Below are 23,162 nucleotides of genomic sequence, written 5' to 3' on the forward strand. Positions count from 1 at the left end.
AGTCAGAAAAGCTTCCCCATAAATCAGCCCTTATTCATCTGTTGCCAAGAAAATTAAAAAGCTTTTGATCTAAAAATCCATTACCTGCTGTCTTTACTGTTTGTGACTTTGAAACAGATATCTCTCATTTTTGTACCTGCTGTGATTCGGGTAGATTGTAATCTAAGAATCTTAGGGTTGGGCAGAGAAGCCATTTGCTGTAAGAGCGCTGAGAAAAACGAATATCAGAGGGGGAAAAAAAAGAGGTAAAACAAACCCTTTTCTCCTTTTGCACAAGTTTAAATCTCCAATTACCCTTTGATGAGCGGGGGAGGGGGAAGAATCTGAGCAAATTCCTCTGTCACTGGGTTTCAGGCTATGGTTTGACAGTAAATGTGAACCATTTCAACAAATTTGATGCGTCTCCTCCTCATTCCCTTTGAGTTTGCTTCGGTCACGTCTTGGCAGAATTTAAATGGGGACAGCCTCTCTGAATGTTACAGGCGCGGAGTGGAGGTGGAGACCAGACACCCACCAGCCAAACGCTCCCGCGAACTCGTGTGTGTGTGTGTGTGTGTGTGTGTGAGAGAGAGAGAGAGAGAGAGAGAGAGAGAGAGAGACAGAGACAGACAGAGAGAGAGATCTTTAATCGTGGGTCCCGCAAACGCGTGCCTGCCGCCTTTAATTTCCCATTTCGCTCTCACTCATCCGGTGACACTCAGCTGTTGTTGTTGTTGTTGTTTTTTTCCCTTCCAATATTCCCTCTCCTGGGAGAGTTTCCGAAGCCAACCAGCCTAAAACCAGATAAGGAAAACCTCCCGGAACCTAATCCGCGAGACTCTCCCAGCACAGTCCCCCCGAGGCCCGGGTCCCGAGCACCGAGCTTCAGCCAGCGCGGCGGGGCGTGTCCGGGGCGTGTCCGAGGGCGTGTCATCAGCAGACTCGCCCCACCCTCTCCCCGCCCCGTCGCTTAATTCGGACGCGCGGGGCCGCCGGGTGTGAAAGAGCCGCCCTGCGCCGGACTGGCAGTCGCCGACGCCGTTTGAGCCGCCGCCCGCGCCGCCTCCGTCCGCCTATAGCCGCCGGGCGCCTCCGTGGACGCCCGGAGCGAGCGCCGGGAAGGGCGCCGCGCGCCTTTGTGCGCGCGCAGAGGTGGGTTTGCCTCCCGCACTTACTTTGCACACAAAGACTAGGAGCTCGGGGGAGGCGGGGTGCCCGCCGGGGCCACTGCGCGGCCGCCCGCCCTGCCTCGACTCCCGACCTGAGGGTCTCCGGGGCAGGAAGGGTCGCCGGGCTGCCCCTCCCGGCCTGCCCTGGGGCGGGAGGGTCCCTGTACGCGCGCGAGGACTGCACGCCGGGCGGTGGGCGTGCGAGGAGCCCGGGGCCACCCAGCGCCGTACCGGGGGCGGACGCGGGGCGCGGGCCCGGGGCGTGGCGGGGGGTCACGCGCAGTGGTTCTGGGAGCCCCGGGGTGCGGGGTAGCCGGGGGACGCCGCGAGGGAGGCGAGCCCCGGCGGCCACACTGCTCGGCTTATTGTTGCTTTCTCGGCCCTGAAAATGGAGAGACCCTGCCTGGAGCGGGGATGCGCTGCCCACCCGGTGCGCCGCACACGGCCAGATGCCGAGCCCTGGGCGCTGGGTTCGCCCCTCGCTGCCCGGGCGCAGCCGAGCCTCCGCCTGGGCAAACAAAGGAGGGGCTGCGGGGGGCCGGTTTGCCCCGCTGGTTTAAAGGTGACCCGGGCACTGTTTCCAAACAGTCTGCAAGTAACTTTTCCGTATTTGCTTCCTCTCCGCTTTTGCTCCTCCAGTGAACCCACTAAGTTGGGTGGACTCTGCACCCAAGTCCTAAAATTTTGATTCTCCTAACTTCTCTCCAAACATCTTCAGGTTCCTCACGGACGACGCGGATGCGTCGGGCCAGGTTTTGACAGGCTGTGTAGGGGATGGTAGCAGTCCCTCTGAAATGTGAAAAGGAATCCCGTTGAGGATAAATTACAGATCTTAGTCTCTGCAGCAAATCAAGATACCATACCCTCTCAGTGACCATAAAGCAAAGTTATTTGATTAAAGTGGGTGTGATATTAAAATAAATACAGAAAACGGGGGTGAGGCCTGTTAGACTTGCTAACAGGTTCTTGGTTTCTCCTCCGGACTCGTTCCCCCTCCAGCACTTTGGAGATTTTAGCTGTCCAAGTTGCCTTAAGTTGAAATAGTATCTGGAATTCCTGTCTAGAGATTTCTTAGTGCTGGTAGTTTCCAGTTTAAAACTTTTAAGTATAAAATTATATATGTTTATTAAAAATTTCCAAAGAAATATAGGAGGAAAAAGTCACTCAAATACTCAACCACCCAAACATACCCTGAGGATAAAGGCATCTTTGCTTCATTTATGGCGTGACAGCCGTTGTGAATGTGTGTGTGTGTGTGTGCGTGTGTGAATAAATGAGAGTTACTGATTATTAATCTTTATCACTCACATCAATCTAATTTATGATCTCTAATAGCCATAGTCTTCAACAGTGGCTTGCCAACAAGTTGTTTGAAATATATTTCCTTGTAGCCTGGCAAATAACCACCTGTACAGAAGGGGGAGGGAAGAAGTAGAAAAAACAATGCAAGTTCCACTTAAAATGGAAGAATGTAATACGACAGAAACATTGAAAATAATATTCTTTGGATTTTAGGAGTGGTTTGGGGTTGACTTTTTAAAATTTAATTTCTTTTATTTTTTAAAATGTTTTTAAATTATAGTTGATTTACCGTGTTTCTTCAATTTGTTGTACAGCAAACTGAACCAGTCATATACAAATCCCTCTGCTGTACAGCAGGAGTCCATTGCCTCTCCATTCCAGAGGTAACAGTTTGCATCCACCAACTCCAAACTCCCTGTGTGTCCCACTCCTTCCCACCCCTGAGTTTTTTTAAAAATAAAGGTAAGCCTTTCAGCTTTAAAATTATTTAAAATAGAATGGTATTCTGAGATTCTTGAGAATTATACCATGGAAAGGAGCTCTTTTCATAGAACAAGGCATAGCAGTGGTTTTGTAGGTGGTGACATGATTGCTTCTAAAAGACCTTGCATTGAGAAAGTAAAATAAGAAGGGTTTTCCTATGAGTAGTGGGTAGTTTTGAGGGTGTGTATTCGGTGAAAAACAAAAACAGAGAACACTTTGCTCAACCCGACATTGGGCCCCTGACGGCTTCTGTCATCACATTTATCTTCCACTTGTAAAATTGACCAACGTTGAATTTCTCCTGTTTGCAAAGTCACAAAGAGGCCTTGGAGACAAGTGTTTAGAACTTCTAGATTGAGCATTAGAATGATGCAATACTTTTTGAAGTTAGAAGATTTTGCAAGAAGGAAGTTGTGGTTGTGTGCTGTCAGGTGCAGTCTTTGTTCCTGTTTCTAACGGGGCTCCTTAATCTGCATGCGTGCTTGGTGGGGATGTGTGTGTATTACAGTTGGCCCTCAAATTTCGTATCCGTATAATCAACCAATACAGGATCAAATCTGCAGGTGCCAAACCCGTGGATACAGAGGACCGACTGTGTTCATCGAACTGCATCCTTTTAGACCAGGGATTTGAGCATCCTTGGATTTTGGTATCTGCAGGGGTACCCTGTGGAAATGGAGGATCAGTGGCTGTGAGCAGTATGTAATCTGCTGTAATAATGGTACCTTTCTCCATACAGATGTCAATAGGTGCTAAAAGGGGGGTGTGAAAATCTCTAAATCTTATTTTTCAATCCTCGAACAGTCTAAGCAGCATAGCCAAGCTGGTTAGAGTTGAGTCGCTTTGCTCCTCAAAGTCTTGTTGCCTTGTAGGTAGGAGAGAAAAATTGGGGAGTGGCCCAGGGCTCTGGACTTGCTCTGGCTAGTTGTGATGGCCAGCTGCCTGTTCCATTCCTAGGATGTTTAAAGAGTAGACTTGGTTTGTGTGTGAGAAGTGCTATGGGAAATCCCATCCTTAAACTGTATGCTGCTGTCATTCATTCATTTTTCATTCATTCATTTTTTTGTCTCTCTCTTTTTTTTTTTTTTTTTTTTGCCTTTTCTAGGGGCGCTCCTGTGGCATATGGAGGTTCCCAGCCTAGGGATCGAATCAGAGCTGTAGCTGCTGGCCTCCACCACAGCCACAGCAGCCCAGGATCCGAGCCGTGTCCGCGACCTACACCACTGCTCACGGTAACGCCAGATCCTTAACCCACTGAGCAAGGCCAGGGATCAAACCCACAACCTCATGGTTCCTAGTTGGATTTGCTAACCACTGAGCCACAACAGGAACTCCTTTGGTTTCTTCATTGTTTAAAATGTCCCAAGTAAATGTGGAAAAGACTTTTACTGATTTTTGAGGAGTGTGGCTGAGGAGGTGGAAAACTTTTCTCTGCAAAGAGGGAGGCTTCATATCATTATGTCCCACCTGCCCCCTCCATCCAGAATTCTCTGTGCAAATGTTCGGAAAAAGTGGGTCAGGAAATTTGGTTGGGTGAGATCTCGAATGGAGGCATTTTTAGAAGTCCCCAGATATCTGGAGGAGATAATGACTTGTGAGCCTTCCTCTTCTTTGTCTTTTAGGGCTACAGCTGCAGCACCTGGAAGTTCCCAGGCTAGGGATCGAATTAGAGCTGTAGCTGCCGGCCTATACCATACGCCACAGCCGCAGCAGCGCCAGATCTGAGCCGTGTCTGCCTGGATCCTTAACCCACCGATCAAAGCCAGGGATTGAACATTTGTCTTCATGAATACTAGTTAGGTTTGTTACCACTGAGTCACAATGGGAACTCCTTGTCAGCCTTTTTCAGCTTTGGAGGAAGTAGCTGTGGGCATTGACCGGATTTTGCATCTCTCTGCCTCCCCCCCCCACCCCCGTTGTATGGGGAAAACTGTGCTATTGGGGAGTCTCTGCCCAGCCCTGGGGCTACTTAGTGCTGCGGTGACCTGATGAGGCTTCACTGCGCTTCCTTGTGTAATTTCCTTGTCTCTGCTTGGCCTAGTTTTGCCTTTTGTTTGCTGAGCAGACCAGTTTCTCTCCTTTTCCTTCTCCAGCAAGAAGTGCTGGGCCCTCTCTGTCTGAACTCCACCCCCACCAACATCCAAAACACTTAAGATTTACTGAAAACAATACAATACAGAAACACCAGATTTTCATTTTAATGGAAGATTGACAGCATCTTCCAGAACTTTCCTAGTCCTCTACCATTCGTATTACTATTAAAAAGCAAAACCAAGATCCCAAATCATTCATGACCCTGATGCTGGTAAACATTCTTCTCATGGTTCTAGCTCCCACCCGAGATTTTTTTTTTTTTTTTTAATTTTACATTTGCTCCTTCATCTGAACTGTAGACTTTTCCTTGTGCAAAGTACCTAGGGAATGCTGCTGAAAAGGAAACAACGCATTTACCGCATCTGATGCTGCTGAGTCCAGGACCTCATCAGTGAAAGAAACTCATTGGCCAGCTGCCACTTAGTTATGGTCAGTCGGGGAGCAGCTCTCTCCGAGGCTGATGGGGGAAGCGTCGTTTTCTCTTCGTTCTTTCATTGAACAAACATTTCCTTAGAGCCTCCCGTGTGCCGGCGCCTTTCTCGCATGGGGCGGACAGCCGCTGACCAGTCTGATGGGGTCCCTGTCCAAAGGCAGGGCAGATGAGGAGGGTATTTAAAGTGCTGCATGGAATCACACCAGTGTTGTTCAGTGACAGTCACGTTAAGAGCTGCGAAGGGGACAGTAGCACTTTGTGAAGTAAGGTGTTTCAGAAAGAATGATGGAAATCCCAGCTGGGGCTGCGGTGTTGGGTTCCTGACTAGTGAAGGGTGTGGGGAGAGGCGTGAATGTGTGTGATTTGCTCAGGGGTAATCCATTAAGGGCATGGTGGTAGCGGCTTGGCAGAAGAGATTTGCAGGACTGTTCCGTTTTGTCTAGAATTTGGCGGCAGGGTTGGGACACTTTCTAGTGCAAAATTCAGAAGGAACTAGGAAACCATGGTCTTGTTCTCATGTCCTTTTTTTTTTTTTTTAGCTTTTTAGGGCATATGGAAGTTCCTGGGCTAGGCGTTGAATTGGAGCTGCAACTGCCTGCTGGCCACAGCCACAGCCACATCAATGCCAGGTCCGAGCCCAGTCTGTGGCCTACACCACAGCTCATGCCAATGCTGGATCCTTAACCCACTGATTGAGGCCAGGGATCGAACCTGAGTTCTCACGGATGCTAGTCAGGTTCATTACTGCTGAGCCACAATGGGAGCCCCTGGTGTTCTTGATGAAGGTAAACTCCCAGGCCACTGGCCCTGGGAGGCTGATTGTGGTGGGGACATGGTGTCCCAGCTGGTCTGAGGGACTCCCAGGAGCTGAGCGCTAGTGTTATGTGGGTGGGGACAGGAGGAGGGGTGACTTCATCTGTGCCCATCCGAGGTTCTGTTACAAATGAAAAGATAAGACAAGAGGCTGGCGGGGAAATTGTGGGAAGACTTATTTAGAATGTTTTTTAACCTCACGTGAACCGGAGGAAGGAAAATGGGGAGAGATGCAGAAAGAGGAAGAACTGTTGCTTTAAGCTGAAAGCAAACTCTTTCACAGCACCGGTTCTACCAAGGATCTCATTTAGGGCCAAGCAGCTGGTGCAGAGCAGTTGTAAAGCAGTAGCCGTAGTCTGTGCTGTGTGCGTGTAGAGAGGCGGGAGGGAGGCCTGCTTTGGTGACAGTAATGGTTTCTACACACAGCAAAGTCCTGGGAATCTTTGGTGTGAAGAGAAAGTCCCCGCCCCCTGTCTTAGAGGCCATGAAATGATGTGACCTCTGGGCTGTTTGCAGTGCTGTTCCTGGCCGTGCTCTTGAATCATAAATCCTTAGCAGTCGTTACAGGGAGAAGTCTTAGATGGGGGATTGCAGAGCCTCCAAAGGAGAAAGAATGCAGGTAGACCAGCTGTATGCATCCCAGTGGGTTGTTAGGAAGCAGTGTCTGGAGGATTTTCTCACCTCCTTCTCTCTTTTCCTCTGTGCTGTCGGTGCCAACTGTATTATAGGGGAGCATCTGTGGGATACAGCCCTGCTTGGCGCCACCCCTAGGTGAGAGGGGTGGGATTGGGGAAATGGGGCACATTGCTTTCTTTCTTTCTTTCTTTTTTTCTTTTATGGCTGCCCTGCAGTATATAGAAAGTTCCTGGGCCGCAATTGCAAGCTGCACCGCAGCTGTGGCAATGCCACATTATTAGTCCACGGTGCCAGGCTGGGGATAGAACTTGCATTCCACTGCTCCCAAGATGCTGCTGATGCCATTGCACCACATCAGGAACACCCAATTTGGGGCTTTGCAGCCAGACACATCTGAGTTAGAACCAAGCCCCAGCTTTGTGATCCACGCCCCTCCCCCCAAGTCACAAAGCCCCCAGGAGCTTTAGTGCTCTTGTTTGTGAGATGAGCTTAGTAAGATCTACCTCCTGAGGGCCTTAAGTCCCAAACCATGGGATGGCTGGCCGGCCATGGGTGTTTAGGCCCTGTTCTACTACCCCCAGCGTTTTAGTAACAGTAGGGCTGGCAAGATTCTGATGAGGCACTTGGGGGTTGGGAGTGGGATCAGGGACTTTCTCCCTTCTCTCTTCGCCCAGCCCCTCACGATGGCTTCATGCCTTTAGGGTTGTTTTAAAGATAACCTGACTTTGATATTAGAAATAGCATGTTTGGGAGTTCCTGTTGTGGCTCGATGGTAATGAACCCTATCCATGAAGATGCAGGCTCCATCCCTGGCCTTGCTCCGTGGGTTAAGGGTCTGCCATTGCTGTGAAACTGTGGTGTAGGTGGCAGACTTGGCTTGGATCCTCTGTGGCTGTGGCTGAGGTGTAGCCCAGCAGCTTCGGCTTTAATTTGACCCCTAGCCCGGGAACTTCCATATGCCATGGATGTGGCCCTTAAAAGCAAAAAAAAAAAAAAGGGAAAAAAAAAGCAATAGCATGTTTTATTTTATTTTTAGACGCAGGTTTTGTCACGCTCTGGAAATGTCACAGTCAGGTGTCTAGGTGAGAGGCTATCTGTGGTCCAGTGCTGTAAGCTTTACTGTGTCATTAATATCGGTAACACGGAGCACACTTCGTGAGCATTCAAGTTAAAACTCACGTTTTATCCAGGTTTTTCAGGCATCTGGGTCTGATCCATGCTAATGAGTTTATAAAACCTGTCCAGTCATAGTACAAACTCCCGCGGTGTACATGATCAGAAGTTGTTTATGGCTGTCTAATGGAGCACAGAATTCCTCTGTGCTGAGGTTAGTTTAGAAGGTCATTGTGGATTAGAATGTATAGAAAGACTCTATTTAGAATGTTTTTTTCCCTTATGTCTTAATGTTGTTTCAAATACATAAAGCTGTGGTCAGGGTTCTTTGTCTTCCTTTTCCTTTTTTCATGGATTCTCAGAGTCGCATAGTGTATTGGAAAGAGAGTGGCTTTGTCTTTCATATTTCGAATCCCAGGCCCACCTTCACTGGTTTTTTGTTTTGCTTTGTTTTGTTTTTGTTTTTGTTGTGTTCTTTTTAGGGCTGCGCTCATAGCATATGGAGGTTCCGAGGTTAGGGGTCAAATCGAAGCTGTAGCTGCTGGCCTACGCCCCAGCCACAGCCACACAGGGTCTGAGCCTCGTCTGTGACCTACATGACAGCTCACGGCAACGCCGGATCCTTAACCCACTGAGCAAGGCCAGGGATTGAACCTGCATCCTCATGGTTCCTAGCCATAACAGGACCTCCCCAAGTGCACCGTTAATTAGTGTGTATGTGATTTTCGAGCAGGTTATTTGTTTCTCTTTTTCTGCTTCTTTGTCTATAAAATGGAGACAATCCCCCTGGCCCGTCTCTTAGAGCGTCCTGGACAGTGAGGTGGACGCCTGCTTTCATCACACCCAGTGGCGGGCTCGGGACTATAAGCTGTCGTTCCTGGGACTGCCATAGGGTGCGGTAGCCTGCTGGCCACCTCTCTAGGACAAGGTGATTCTTTGAAGGTAAAAGGACACAGAAGGGCCAGGAGTACTGGGCTCCTGCTGGGGTGGGAGCATCACTTATTCTGTGCTCACGGAAGGAGGCCCTGTGGGCATGTCCTATACTCTCGGACATAGTTGACCTCGTAAGGCTCCCACTTTCTGATCTGTAAAATGTAATAATAATGCATACCTGTCCTTTTTATTAACAACTAGCAGTTCTTTTTTTTTTAATTTTTATTGTAGTTAATATAACTAGTAGTTCTTTTTTTGTTTTGTTTTTTGATTTTTAGGGCTGTATCTACGGCGTATCGAAGTTCCCAGGCTAAGGGTTGAATCGGAGCTACAGCTGCCAGCCTATGCCACAGCCGCAGCAACGCCAGATTGAAGCTGCGTCTGCCATCTGTACTGTAGCTTATGGCAACCGTGGATCCTTAACCCACTGATTGAGGCCAGGGATTGAACCCACATCCTCGTGGATGCTGGTTGGGTTCATTACTACTGAGCCATGATGGAAACTCCAACAACTAGCTGTTCTCGAGCACGGCCTCCCTGGCCCGTGTTGTGCTGAGTGCTTTACAAGGTTTCTTTATTCCTTTAAGTGTTTACAGACGTATTCTCTGTGCCAGGCCCCGTGCCAGACCCTGGGGCATGTGGCCAGGATGGGGGGCAGGACAGACAAAGTCCTGCCTGCACAGAGCTTGTTCTGGTGGGAAGACAGAGTTTGCCATGGGACAAAGGCAAGTCGGCATTAGGATCCAGCTCTCGTCCTTGCCCCGGCCTTGGCTGTTCTCTGTAAAATGTCTGAGTTTGCTGTCATAATAGATTGGTGAGAAAGTACCTGTGCAAACACTTTGAAAATATGTCTTTTTTTTTTTTTTCCCAGCACAGCACTATTGAGGTATCATTTATATACCTTACAATTCACCTATTAAATGTGTACAGTTACGTAATTTTTAGGAAATGTGTACAGCTGAGCACCCATCACCCCAGTCTAGCTTTAGATGCTTGTCAGTTCCTATCTCCGTCCCCAGTTTCTGGCAACCATTGATCTTCTTTTTCTAGGAGTATGCCTTTTCTAGATATTTCCTGCACAGAGAAGCATACAGTGTGTGGCCTTTTGTGTCCGATTTTATTCATTTAACCGAGTGTTTTTGAGGCTCGTCCATTGTTGTACGACACATCGGCTTTGAAGGAACATTCTTTGCCTCTGTCAGAAAGAGGTGCTCTGTGTTGATGAGAGCGAGTTCCACGGAGATGGGCCTTCAGATAATGATAGAAATCATGATAGCCAGCATTTCTTGTTATGCCAGGCAAGGTTTTGTTCATTACCTTCTGTGGCCTTCCAAGAAGTTCTGGGAGGGAGGTAGCATGAGTGTGTTTTACAAATGAGGAAAGGAAGCATCAAGAGCTGAAAAAGCTTGCCCCAGATTCTGAGAGCTGGGATCAAATCTGGGCCTTCTCTCTGCACAACTTTTTGCCTTGGGTTCTGCTCTGTGTTCCCTTAACCGTGCTGATAAAGCTCTTGACATCTTAGCCGCAGAAAGGGCTTGGAATCCCATTTGGAATAATAGACTTGCCAGGTAAATCTGAAACTGTTGTTTTAAGGAGGATGCTTATTCTGCATTTTAATTTTGGCATCACCATGTGGAAACGATAGCTTCTTAAAGCGACCCATTGGTGAAGGAGCTTTCTTACTCATGATGTGAGGGTGGTGCCAAATGAAAAACACACAATTATGTCATTAGGCAGAGCTGGTGTGTTTGAGTTGTGTTTTAAATATTGTGTTTACCAGAAATGCTCTTTTTTGTATGACGTTTCCCAAGACTGTGACCTTATTTTTAATGGGTGGAATTTAACTAGGCATCATGCATTTTTCAGAATGTTTGTATTATATCATTATAATGCTTTTAATGCATTTCCCCCCATGTAACAAATCTCTATTTAAATACTGTTTTTTCCCATTTGCGTATAATCCATATCGGAGGATTCTGTGTTCCCCATCACAGAGGATTTCTTTGTGCATCACAAATATCTGAAAATTTTTAGATTTTTAAATACTTCCTATCTTCTATAATTTTTAAAAAAAGATTATCAAGTAGCTGTTTTTTAAAAAAGATTATCAAGTACATAATTTAACCATAAGAGATAACCTCTTTGGAATAAGGACTGACTTTACACAATGTTTCTGCTCTTGGTTTCTGGTCAGGGCACTTTTTACTGGTGTCATAGTCTCCTGACTTTCTGTAGTGGCATTATAGCATCATTAAACTAATTTTTTTTTTTTTTTTTAAGGCTGCACCCATGGCATATGGAAGATTCTGGGCCAGGGATTGAATTCAAGTCACAGCTTCAACATTCACTGCAGCTGTGTCAACACCTGCTCCTTTAACACACAGCACAGGGCCAGGGATTGAACCTGCCCCTCTGCAGTGACCCGAGCCGCTGCAGTCAGATTTTTAACCCGCTGTGATACAGTGGGACCTCCTAAACTAACTCTTTAAGTGTAGTATAGCTTTCATTTTTAGGGATTTTTAATTATAGTCCCAATTTACTAGTTCAAAATAGCAAACAAGGAAAGGAAGCCATTTGTTTTAGAATACCTGGTTTCCAAGAGGGAAAATTAACAGTATGACGTGTTGCTCTAAAAAGATTTCCTTCACATCCTTGTTGATCTCTTCTTATGGTTTTCACCACAGGGGAATTGGCTCTTTTTTAAAAAGCCTAACCAGTGACACTCCAGGTCTTGAAAATTGGGCAGACAGGGACAACCAGTGTTCCAAACACACTGGGCAGTTCTGGGGAGTGGTGGCAAGTTAAAATCCCTAATGACTTGAGCTAGAAGCTTTGAGAGAGTTAGGTTTTGGGAGCAGAGGGAGAGACTTAAAAAATGCAATGAAGAAGCCTGGTCTGTAGTTATCATTCTGAGTAACTTGACTCTGTGTCCTGGCTGGATAGCTTGCATCAGCCGTGCAGGACACCAGCAGACAGAGCCCAGAAGTTGGAAATAGGTCCTTACTTATTTCTTTTCTCCTTCCAGGCCTGCTTCTGACCAGCAGTAGCCTTCAGGAGAGGGGATGTGATAACCAGGCAGCCATACCAAATCCAATTTAAATTTCAGGAGGTATAATGTGCCTGGGGAGTTCCCATTGTGGCTCAGTGGGAATGAACCTGAGTAGTATCCATGAGGATGCAGATCTGATCCCTGGCCTCACTCAGTGAGTTAGGGACCCAGTGTTGCAGACGTGGTTCTGATCCTGAGTTGTTGTGGCTATGGTGTATACTGGCAGCCGCAGCTCCGATTTGAAACCCTAGCCTGAGAACGTCCATATGCTGCAGGTGCAGCCCTAAAAAAAAAAAATATGTGTGCCCTGTACTTTATGCAAGTTCTAGCTCAATTATTAAAAGAAAGTGATAGACAAAAAGAACTATACAAAACTCTCCAGGGACTAGAGGTGCTGGGATGGAGCCATGTTTAAGAGTGTAGAATTGGAGTTCCTGTCATAGCTCAGTGGTTAAGGAACCCAACTAGTATCCATGAGGACGTGGGTTCCATCCCTGGCCTTGCTCAGTGGGTTAAGGATCTGGCACCACCATGAGCTGTGATATAGGTCGCAGACATGGCTCAGATCCCAAGTTGCTCTGGTTGTGGTGTAGGCCAGCAGCTGCAGCTCCAATTCAACCCCGTCATGGGTGTAGCTCTAAAAAGAGCAAAAAAAAAAAAAAATGCAAAAGAGGAGTTACCACTTGGGCGTTCATCTTGTTTCCTCCTCTCCCATTTCATAGGTATCTTGCTTGCTTCAAATGCTGACTTCTCTACTCAGAGCATTGATTTTATGCTTTTTACATCAATTCAATGGGTTTCATAGGAAGCTCAAGGCTTCTAGAATCTTATTGGCACAAATTGTGCACAGGAACCTGTAAATTTCCTCCCTGGAGGGCTCCAGGAACTGCCTCTAGTTTTACCAACCAGGATCTTGGGAATCCTCTCATGGAGAGTTTCCCCTTCCTGGGCAGAGCTGGGTGTGGCCCAGCCATCTATGGCCCAGTATCTGCTCATGGGCCCTGCTCTTGCAGGAAGGGGGTGGCTGAATGTGCCATTCCAGGATATCAGAAGGCAAGGGATTGGGGCAACCCAGGAATCCGCAGGAATCTCCATCTTCCTTGCATTGATTTCGCCCCTCATTAGCTTAAAAATGTCTTTTAATCGTTGAGTTTCTTCACATCAGGGTCTGAACAAAGCCCACACATTGCATTTGATGTGCTTCTTGAAGCTTTAACTCTAGAGCAAACCCCCCCCCCCCTTCTCCTGAAGTTTTTGTTTTGTTGAAGAAGCAAGTCAGTTGTGTAGAATGTCCTACATTCTGGATTTGGTGAGAAGTTTTCTCTTTAGTGTTCTGCTAATCTCTGTATTTCTGTACCCTGAAAGTTAGCACTAAAGCTTGATTAGATTTATTGATGTAAATCAATAAAACAACCAGTTATTTTACCAGCAGAATGGATTTTTTCGGGAACGGCAAAAAATTGCAATTTGGCACATGGCGACTTAAGGTGAACCACATGTAAGTCCAGAGAACAAAGAAGAGGAACATTCTTTTATAGAGGAGAAGCGGGAGTTGGGACAGGCTGTTGTAAACAAAGATTCTATTGGAAGAAACTGGGAGATCAAAGTGTAGTGGCTTTTCATTGGCTGACTTGTGACAGTCTTTCATTGGCTGGGCTGTTGTTGGGCAAAGAGAAATCTTTCCTTCCTCCTGCTGGGTGGTAAAGTAATAACCTTCTTTCTGTTGGAAATGCAGAAGTATCTCTTCTTTTTGGGTCTACACTGACATAGAGTAATAGGGCATGAGAACTCCCCCTTGTGGCCGGATCCTTAACCCACTGAGTGAGGCCAAGGATCGAATCCTCATCTTTGTCCATGCTGCTGAGCTCCTGTCTTCATTCCATTTTAAATGAGATTTATGTTTATTAATTTTCAAACACTTATGTTCAGCTTTTGGGGGCAGGATTAGTTTGTTGATGGTGTTGAACACTTTGTGTCCCATCATCTCAGGACAGTGTCTGGTTATCAACCTTATAGTGATACTGAGGTTGGACATTGGGCTTATGTGATGTCAGTTTGATTCATTCATTGTGTATTTCCTCATCAGCCTCTCTCCCAGCGTCTGTTACCATCCACTGAGGTCTGTTGCCTGAATTGATTATTTCATGAGAGATTGTGATTCTTCTTTCTTAATGAGCATGTTAGTGAGTGTGAGATGAGATTTAAACTGGCCAGGGTGCCTGTTTGGGGATAACTAGAGAATTAATAGAGAAGCAGTGATTGGCTTGGCTTCATCCACACATAGTGAATACTTCTAATTATTAGAGCTAATTAGCATTTGCACAATCTTTTATGAATGTTACTGTGCCAGGTTGATTTTATTGTAAGTCTTGTTGAGCAGCAAGGTTAAATTCTGTCTGTATTTGCTAACTTGGGTGCTTAGCCACCACCTAAATGAAGAGATTGTGGCATGGGTTTCTGACTTAGAATTTCATGTGTAGGGGAGTTCCCATCATGGCTCAGCAGAAACAATCTGACTAGTATCCATGAAGATGCAGGTTTGATCCCTGGCCTCGCTCAGTGGGTTAAGGATCCAGTGTTGCTGTGAGCTGTGGTGTAGGTTGCAGACAAGGCTTGGATCTGGATCTGATGTTGCTGTGACTATGGTGTAGGCCAGCGGCCTCAGCTCCGATTCGACCCCTGGCCGGGGAACCTCCATATGCCATGGGTGCAGCCCTAAAAAGACACACACACACAAAAGAATTCCACATGAAGGTGTAGACCATGACAGATCATCATTTTCAATCATCATTTAAAATTACCTGTCGTGAAAAGACATTGATGCCCCATCTTTCCTTATAAAAGAAGAATGAAGTCTTTGATGAGTTTAAAAATACAGGAGGGGAATGATAAACTTGAAACAGTTGAGTTTCTTCTGCCTAGATGTAAGAGAAATGGATGTGGGCTGACAGCTTTCGATTTCATTGTTAAGATCGGAAAGGATAGGTTATTGCAGTGTTTCCAGCAGGAAGTAATTGGGAGTTCCTTTTAAAAGAGGGTGGTGGTGGTGGCAAATGGATGTAATTTGTGTGTGCTCCATCACTGCCAAGGGGTCCTGGGACATGTACTGGCAGTCTGACACGGACTCAGTCCCAACATTTGAAGGCCCCTGGGATGGAAAGTATATTGACTCCTCCTGCCATAAGCAGGCTTTCTTATTTGCCGGCACATGTTCCCAGAAGCCACATCGTGGAAAGGATCTTTTTAAAGCAGGTTCTAGAAGCCCCACAGACACAGTCTCAAGATTAGGAATTGCGGTTGTGACTAATAAATCATAAAGGTGTAACAACTCAAAGCCTAAAAGAATTTGAAATTAGGGGTTCCTGCCGTGGCTCAGCAGAAACCAGTCTGACTAGTATCCATGAGGACACAGGTTTGATCCCTGGCCTTGCTCAGTGGGTTGACGATCCTGTGTTGCCGTGAGCTGTGCTGGAGGTCGCAGATGAGGTTCAGATCTGGTGGTGGTGTGGCTGTGGTGTAGGCCAGCAGCTGTAGCTCCAATTCGACCCCTAGCCTGGGAACATCCATATGCTATGGGTACGGCCCTTACAGGGACAAAAATAAATAAATAAATAATAAAAAGAATTTGAAATATAAAATATCCTACCTTGTCACAGAGGGGAAGCCTTAGCGACCAGGAGATCATCTGACCTAGACTTCTCACTTTTTCGGCAAATAAACCGATGCGCAGACCTGTTAACTGGCTTGCCCGAGACCCCACAGCTCATTAGTGGTTGAGCTAGAACTAAACTTCATCCCAGAATGACCATCACTAACACTTGGGTGTTTCTTACCCACATGCTAAATGCTTTATGTGCATCCTTTTTTTGATCCTTGCCATGATGTAGGACTGAAATTGGTTGTAGGACTATAATTTTAATGAGGACACCGAGGCCCAGAGACCATCAGTTACTTATCCAAGATCATACGGAACTCAGGTATGGTTGCCCGTCCGTATCTGCAGGTTCCACATCCTTGGATTCCACCAACTTCTGATTTTTCAATCAGAAAAAAAAAAAAAAAAAATTCAGAAGGTTCCAAAACATGAAATGTGTATTTGCTGCACTCTGGTAATTATTTGCATAACATTTACGTTGTATGTACAACTATGAACGTTGTATTTGCATTGTCTTAGTTATTATAAGTAAACTGAAGATGATTTCAGGAGGACTTGCAGGATCTGCATAGGTTATATGCAAATGCTGCACCACTTTATATACGGAACTTGGGCATCCTTGGATTTTGGTCCATGGGAGTCCTGGAGCCCATCCCCAGTGGATACTGAGGGGTGACCAAGTAGCCACTACAGAAAATGTGTGCTTACACACCCTGTGGTACTGCCTTTTACTTCAACCTTCCTTCTTTTCTTCCTTCCTCCTCCTCCTCATTATTATTATTATTTTTGTTTTGTTTTGTCTTTGTGCCTTTTCTAGGGCCACTCCCGCTGCATATGGAGATTCCCAGGCTAGGGGTCCAATCCGAGCCATAGCCACCAGCTTACGCCAGAGCCACAGCAACGCAGGATCTGAGCTGTGTCTGTGACCTACACCACCAGCTCATGGCAATGCTGGATCCTTAACCCACTGAGCAAGGCCAGGGATCGAACCCACAACCTCATGGTTCCTAGTCGGATTTGTTAACCACTGCACCAGGACGGGAACTCGCTCATTATTATTAATATTGTTATTATTATTATTCGTCATTAAAGGAATTATTCCTAATGGCCCATAAACATTGCCTTTCCATAAACTCAAAATCTATTTTAAACCCACCAGGGAGTTCCCCTTGTGGTGCAGTGGTTAACGAATTCGACTAGGAACCATGAGGTTGTGGGTTTGGCCCCTGCACTTGCTCAGTGGGTTAAGGATCTGGCGTTGCCATGAGCTGTGGTGTAGGTTGCAGACACGGCTTGGATCCCACGTTGCTGTGGGTCTGGTGTAGGCCAGTGGCTACAGCTCCGATTCAACCCCTAGCCTGGGAACCTCCATATGCCGCAGGAATGGCCCCAGAAAAGCCAAAAAGACAAAAATAAATAAATAAATAAATAAACAAACCCACCAGCTCTAATGTATTGCAAATCAACAGAAGGTGATGCATGAGCTATAATAAACATTGAAATAATGAGTAATCTTGCTTGGCTGCTTTGCATTTAAAAGTGCTTTTGGGACGTCAAAAAAAAAAAAAAAATTTCCTTGGATCATCCTTTCTTTTGGCTGCTCTCAAGGCCTGTGCTAGGGATGGAACCCATGTCATCGCAGCAACCGAGCCGTAGTAGCTGTGACAACGGCCAGATCCTTTATCACCAGGCCACTGGCAACTCCTCCTTGGATCGTTCTTTAAAAAAAAAAAAAAAAAATCACCCCCTGTCCTTGAAGTACTTAAAAACATCACCAAGGAGTTTACTTGCAGCAGGTCTGGAAAGCAAATGTGTTTTTCCCACCAGGGCCTCCTGGTGTCCCGCTCCCCGACCCCCTTCCTCCTCTCCCTTCCCTTCCTCCCTCAGTCACATCTGGGCAGTTCTGGGCTCTGTTTCTACAGAACAGGTCTGCTTTGGGGGTCGAGGCTGCGCAGGGGGATGGGCGGGGAGCAGTGGAGGGGAGAAATAGCCTCTAAAAATGGAAGAAGATGTTTGCTGTTGAGCGTTGGCCTCTGGAAGTTCCACAGGTTTCTGCAGGTGGGGAGGTTCCCCCTTTTTCTGTCCACGATGCCTGCACAGAGCCTGGTGTGGCTGCCACGGAGGCGTTGATTCGACTGGATGGTCTGTGTTCTCAAAGGACACAAGGGCCCGGGGAAGTGTGGAGACCCGGCTAACGCCTAGGGCAGCTTCCCCTTCGATGTGGTGTGTACTCTGGCCCATGGGTGACTTGAAGCAATTTGTGATCAGACAAAAAACATGGCTGGCTTTGCAGCTGTCCGGATAGAGGCTCCGGCGTGGAGTTTTTTTGTTTGTTTGTTTTAAATGCTTCAGAATTGCAGTTCTTCATGAGCTTCCTGTTTTCAGGCTGAGAGCTGGATCGGCAGTGCCTGGCTCTCCCAGCCCTGGTTTTCTCCCCTCTTTGATTTGTGCTAGAAACAAAGCCGCTTGCAGATCAGCCTGGAACATGCTTGCCTGCATGTGCTTCTTGGTGGACCATACATAACACAGAGCTGACTGATTTCAAATACCGCCTGTTTATAGCCTCTTCAGAATAATTATAAGACCTTAGATGTTCTCTCTGCCACCGCCACGCCGATGAACAAGACTTGTTAAATGGAGATAAATTATGTTCTCACGGCTGATTCATTTCACAGCCCTCTTTCAACACACACGCCTCCATTTCTGTGGAGTGCGTCACTAATGATCAGCTCGTGCTGGGGTGTTCCCAGTACGGTCTGGGATTGGAAGCGGGGGTGAGACTTTCCAGAACTTGTAGCTCTGGATGGGAAACCAGAGTTCAGGGGAGCTGAAGATAGCAGTGTTTTACACGTCTCCTCAGTGCCTGTCTAGGACCAGAACACTCATCCCTTGATCGATAACTCAGCCCAGCTTCCTTTGCTCTGACTTGTCTGCCCTCGCCTTACCCACTCCACCTACTGCAACTTGCTCTCCCAAAGGAATAAAAACAGAAAAACGAGACGTCCCAGTTACTGGGATGTTGGTGATGACCCGAAAGAGTACCAGTTCCTCTGACGTCGTACCTCGTTTCAGACTCCGTGTGGGTCAGCATCTGAGGTCTGCAGGAGTTGCTTTTGTTTTTGGCTACACCTGTGGCATGAGAAGTTCCCAGGCCAGGGATCAAACCAGTGCCACAGCAGTGACAACATGGGATCCTTAACTGATAGGCCATCAGGGAACTCCCTGCAGGAGTTCCTTTTAAAAGCATCGTTTACTTCTGTTTTTTGGGGTTTTTTTTTTTTTTGTTCTTTTCTTTTTAGGGCCCCATCTGTGGCATAGGGAAGTTCCAGGCCAGGGGCTAAACTGGAGTTACAGCTGCTGGCCTACACCACAGCCACAGCAACACCAGATCCGAGCCTCATTTGCGATCTACGCTGTAGCTCGTGGCTACACTGGATCCTTAACCCACTGAATGAGGTCAGGGATCAGACCCACATCCTCACGGACACTATGTCGGGTTCTTAATCTGCTGAGCCACAAAGGGAACTCCTACTTTTGTTTTTGTATCACTTTGTCCCACATTTCCTGAGCTCACAACCCTCCCTCCTAAGGACTTGCCTTGAAACACACACACACGTAACAACAAAGCAACAAATCCTCTTAGGGGAAAGGGTTGTCCTCTCCTTCAGACTGTGTCTCCAGGCCTTGGTTCTCAAGAGATCAGCCTTGTGATACGCTGCAGGGCCCCAGCAGTGTGGAAATGCAGAAGACCCTTCTAGTGATTGGATGATGGTTTTATGTGTCTGCGTGTTTTCCCTTCCTTTGCTTCTGGTGGTTAATTACTTCCATCCTGAACTTCTCCCCATCCTTTCTGACGGCTTATGTTGGCACGTGAAGGTGCAGGCTGGTTGGGTGGTGCCTGGTGCTCTTCCTGCATCCCCACGCAGTCTATCTTTACGATGTAGGTGGGGTGCTGTGTTGGGCCACGACTTCCGTGACCCTTTTTTTTTTTTAATAAGACAGCCGTACCATCAGCTTGTGATCTCTCCTAGATGAAAGGACATTAAAATGGAATTGCCTGCCCAGGAAGGGGAGCTTGCATCCCATTTTCCGGGTTTTGTGGCCTGTACTGTGCTTCTGCACCTCATGCCACTTGTTAATGAACAGCAGATACTTTCCCTGTAGTCTCTTTAGTTCTGGGTTATGTACATTTCCCCAAAGAGGCCCGACTCTGGATCTGAAATAAGACCCAGACGGTCTCATTAGCTAAATGGAAAAGGATTATGTCCCCTTTCAGCCCCGGGTAACTTCTGTCTGATGCTTATTTCTCTCTGTCCAGGTTCTTTAACCGGAGGGGCAGGGTGAGTTGGTTGGCTCAGAATCACCCTGCTTGGGCCCACCTTCTGGACCTGCCGTTTACTAGCTTGATTGGTAAAAGGGGGGAAATAATAGTACACGCTTGATCGAGTTGTACAGGAACACAGCTAGTGCATCGGCAGAGTGCCTGCCTGTAATCTAGCTAGCACTCGGTTCTCACCTTAAAAAACGTGAGTGTTGGTGGTATAGAAACCCCAGTACTTTGGTGCTGCTTTTGTAACTGCGACCTGTCTCCTGGAGGACTGTCACCATCTCTAATCATGATCAGAGGGAGCTGTTTGGGAACGATGCATGCCTTTCTGGGGTTGACAAGGAAGACTGTTTGAAATGGAGAGTGGCCCAGAAAACCCGGATTCCTTGGGTAATTTGGAGCAAAACAGGATGCTGATAATACACTTCCTGCTTGAAGATACAGTTTTATCTTAAAGTACCTGCAGTTTTATCTGCCATCACCAAGACAGCGTCAACAGAGTGCCCAAACTGAACCTGTCAGCCCTGGCAAGCATCCCACACAATCTCTCTCTCTCTTTTTTTTTTTTTTTAATTAAAGCAATTTTTTTTGGAGTTCCTGTCATGGCTCAGTGATAACAAACCCGAGTAGCATCCATGAGGATCCATCAGTTTGATCCCTGGCTTCATTCAGTGGGTTGAGGACCTGGCGTTGCCGTGAGCTGTGCTGTAGGTCGCAGACGTGACTCAGATCCCGCATGGCTGTGACTGTGGCTGTGGCGTAGGCCGGTGGATGCAGCTCTGGAGACTTCCATGTGCCTCTGCTGTGGCCCTAAAAAAAAAAAAAAAAAAAAAAAATTAGTGCAGTATAGTTGATTTACAATGTTGTATTAGTTTCAGGTGTACAGCAGAGGGAATCAGTTACACATATGCATGTATTCTTTTTTTTCCCGTATAGGTTATTACAGAATATTGAAGAGATGTCTCTGTGCTAGACAGCAGGTCCTTGTTAGTTAGCTGTTTTATATACAGTAGTGTGTAGGTGTTAATCCCATCCTCCGAATTCATCCCTCGCACACAAGCTTAAACAGTCACCCTCTGCTCCCTATAACCTGTCTCCTTACAGTCACTGGGCTTTGATTTCAAAACTGCTGCAGGTGTGGACCGCTGCAGATGAAGCCCGATGGCTTCATCAGGCAGGCAGGGGAGGGGGTCTGCTTTAAGCTTCTTTCAGGCCAGCCGATTCCCCTGTGTTGGTGCCTTGGAACTCTGAGACCTCAGTCAGCCGCTCCTTCAAGTGAGGGCTCAGAAGCTGGCCTTGCCCTGCCACCTCCCTGACCCAGTTTCCAGTCACTTTCCTCTTGCATGAGCTCCAGCCACACTGGCTTCTTTTCTGTTTTTCCTAAACAGTTCAAGCTCACGCTTGCCTGGGGCTGGACAGGCCCTCCAGGGCCGCACTCTCTGGAAAGCTCATCCTGGCTACTGAGGCCTCTCCATCCCCCCTGACAGATCCAGCCCTGGCACCTGCACCTTCTTACCCTGCACACGAGGCCTCTTGACACTTGCTCAGGTGCATGGCAGACACCTTGTCTGCTCACTGGCTTCTCACCTGCCTTCCTCCTGTCTCGTCCCACCACCAGAACCAGGAGTCCACCAAACCTGTGTTTCCAGCACAGAGACACTGCTTTGTGGGTGAGATGTTTTTTCCTGCTTCAAAGCTGTGCAGGAAAAGAGGTCATTAGATTTTTTTTTTTCTTTTTTTTCTTTTTTTCTTTTTTGGCTGCCCATGGTTTAGGGAGTTCCTGGGCCATGGATCAGATCCAAGCCGCAGTCTCGATCCAAGCTACAGCTGCAGCAATGCTGGATCCTTAACAGACTGTCCCTGGCTGGGGGTTGAACCTGAGGTCCCAACGCTCCCAAGACGCCGCTGATCCTGTTGCACCACAGCGGGAACTCCGAGGTCAGGTTTTAATCACCAGCGGGGAGCTAATTGTCTGTCCTCTCAGCTGGCAGAGGAAAAGAACATTCTGCAGAATATATTATTTGAGGTTCCATCATGGCCTGAAGTCAGAATTTTGGGAGCCAAAAGTGTGGATCAAGTTAGCATTTCCTTTCAGTGAATTCTAATGAATGAAAGATCTGTGAATTAAGAGCCAGGCCTAATCTAAGTCCTTTGGTCTTTAACAGTTTGTCTGTCTGTCTGTCTGTTTTTCATATAGAAAACAAGCCTTGTGTTGAGTGTACTTTTATCTGTGGGTAAATGAACACAGACTGTTAGTCGCTCTGTTGCCAGTTTTTATGTAATTTATATAAGGTCCAAGTGGGGGACTTTTTGTTAGACCCTATTTTTTTTCTTTCTCTTGAGAAGGAAGATGACTTGCCTTTTTTTTTTTTTTTTTTTTTTCTGATGAGAAGTATCTTAAGTTTTTTTGGCATCCTGGCCACTAGGAAGCTCAAAATCACTTTTAGCACTTGGATCTGGAGAGTATGTTATTCCTGTTGGATCCCACGTTGGCTGTTTCTTCTTTTTCTTCTTTATTTTTAAAATTTATTTTGTTATGGTTGACTTACAGTGTGGTGTCAGTTTCTGCTGTACAGCAGAGTGGCCCTGTCATACACATACATTCTCTTTCTTCTCATCCCTCATGGTCTATCCCAAGAGGTGGACATAGTCCTTGGGCCCTGCAGTAGGACCTCTTTGCTTTTCCCGGTTAAATGGAATAGTTTGCCTCTGCCAGCCCCAAACTCCCCAGCCCTCTGGCTGTATCTTCTGTAGTGTGGCCTTAGCTTTTCAATTCTGTTTATCTAGTTGCAGCGTATGACTGACTTTGAGGTATCCTGAACCGTCTTCGGAGAGAACTGGAGAATGACAAAGTTTTCTCCCCCTCATCTCCTCATGAGAGGTATTAAGGAGCCAACTTGGCTTGCAAGTTCTGTTGCCTTGTGTGTTTTTGCTTGAGGAAGGTACCTGACAGAAATTTCTTTACTTGCCTAGGTAGAATTTTCATTTCTTTGGCTGATAAGCCCCAGGAAGCAATTTTAGGGTAGTTGCCAGCTGGGTAGGGAGGTAGGAACCTGTAAATAATCAGAGTACAGTTTTGAGATAACTTTCTCCCTGGTTTTATCTGGTTTATTCCAGTTGGAAGATTTTGGTTACTTTGCACTAGAAGGCTTTAAAATAAGTATGCAGCTGTTGTA

At 46.8% G+C, this 23,162-nt stretch overlaps 1 protein-coding gene across 3 annotated transcripts in view; it reads left to right on the forward strand.

Moving 5' to 3' along the window:
• Window positions 1–979: 979 nt before the first annotated feature.
• The window catches only part of FAM107B (family with sequence similarity 107 member B), an 82,555-nt gene continuing 60,372 nt past the window's right edge, over window positions 980–23,162 (forward strand). The window contains exons 1-2 of one of the 3 annotated variants that reach the window (XM_084980258.1): window positions 980–1,131; window positions 2,765–2,912. The gene's annotated coding sequence lies outside the window, so the exon portion shown is untranslated. The remainder of the gene's footprint in view (window positions 1,132–2,764; window positions 2,913–23,162) is intronic. The other 2 variants (XM_021064845.2, XM_021064842.2) reach the window with 2 other exon arrangements.

The sequence above is a fragment of the Sus scrofa genome, chromosome 10, assembly GCF_054392235.1.
Source record: "Sus scrofa isolate SSC_HxYL_T2T_F1_AM1 chromosome 10, Sscrofa_HxYL_maternal_Yorkshire_Landrace_v2.0, whole genome shotgun sequence".
Lineage (NCBI taxonomy): Eukaryota > Metazoa > Chordata > Mammalia > Artiodactyla > Suidae > Sus > Sus scrofa.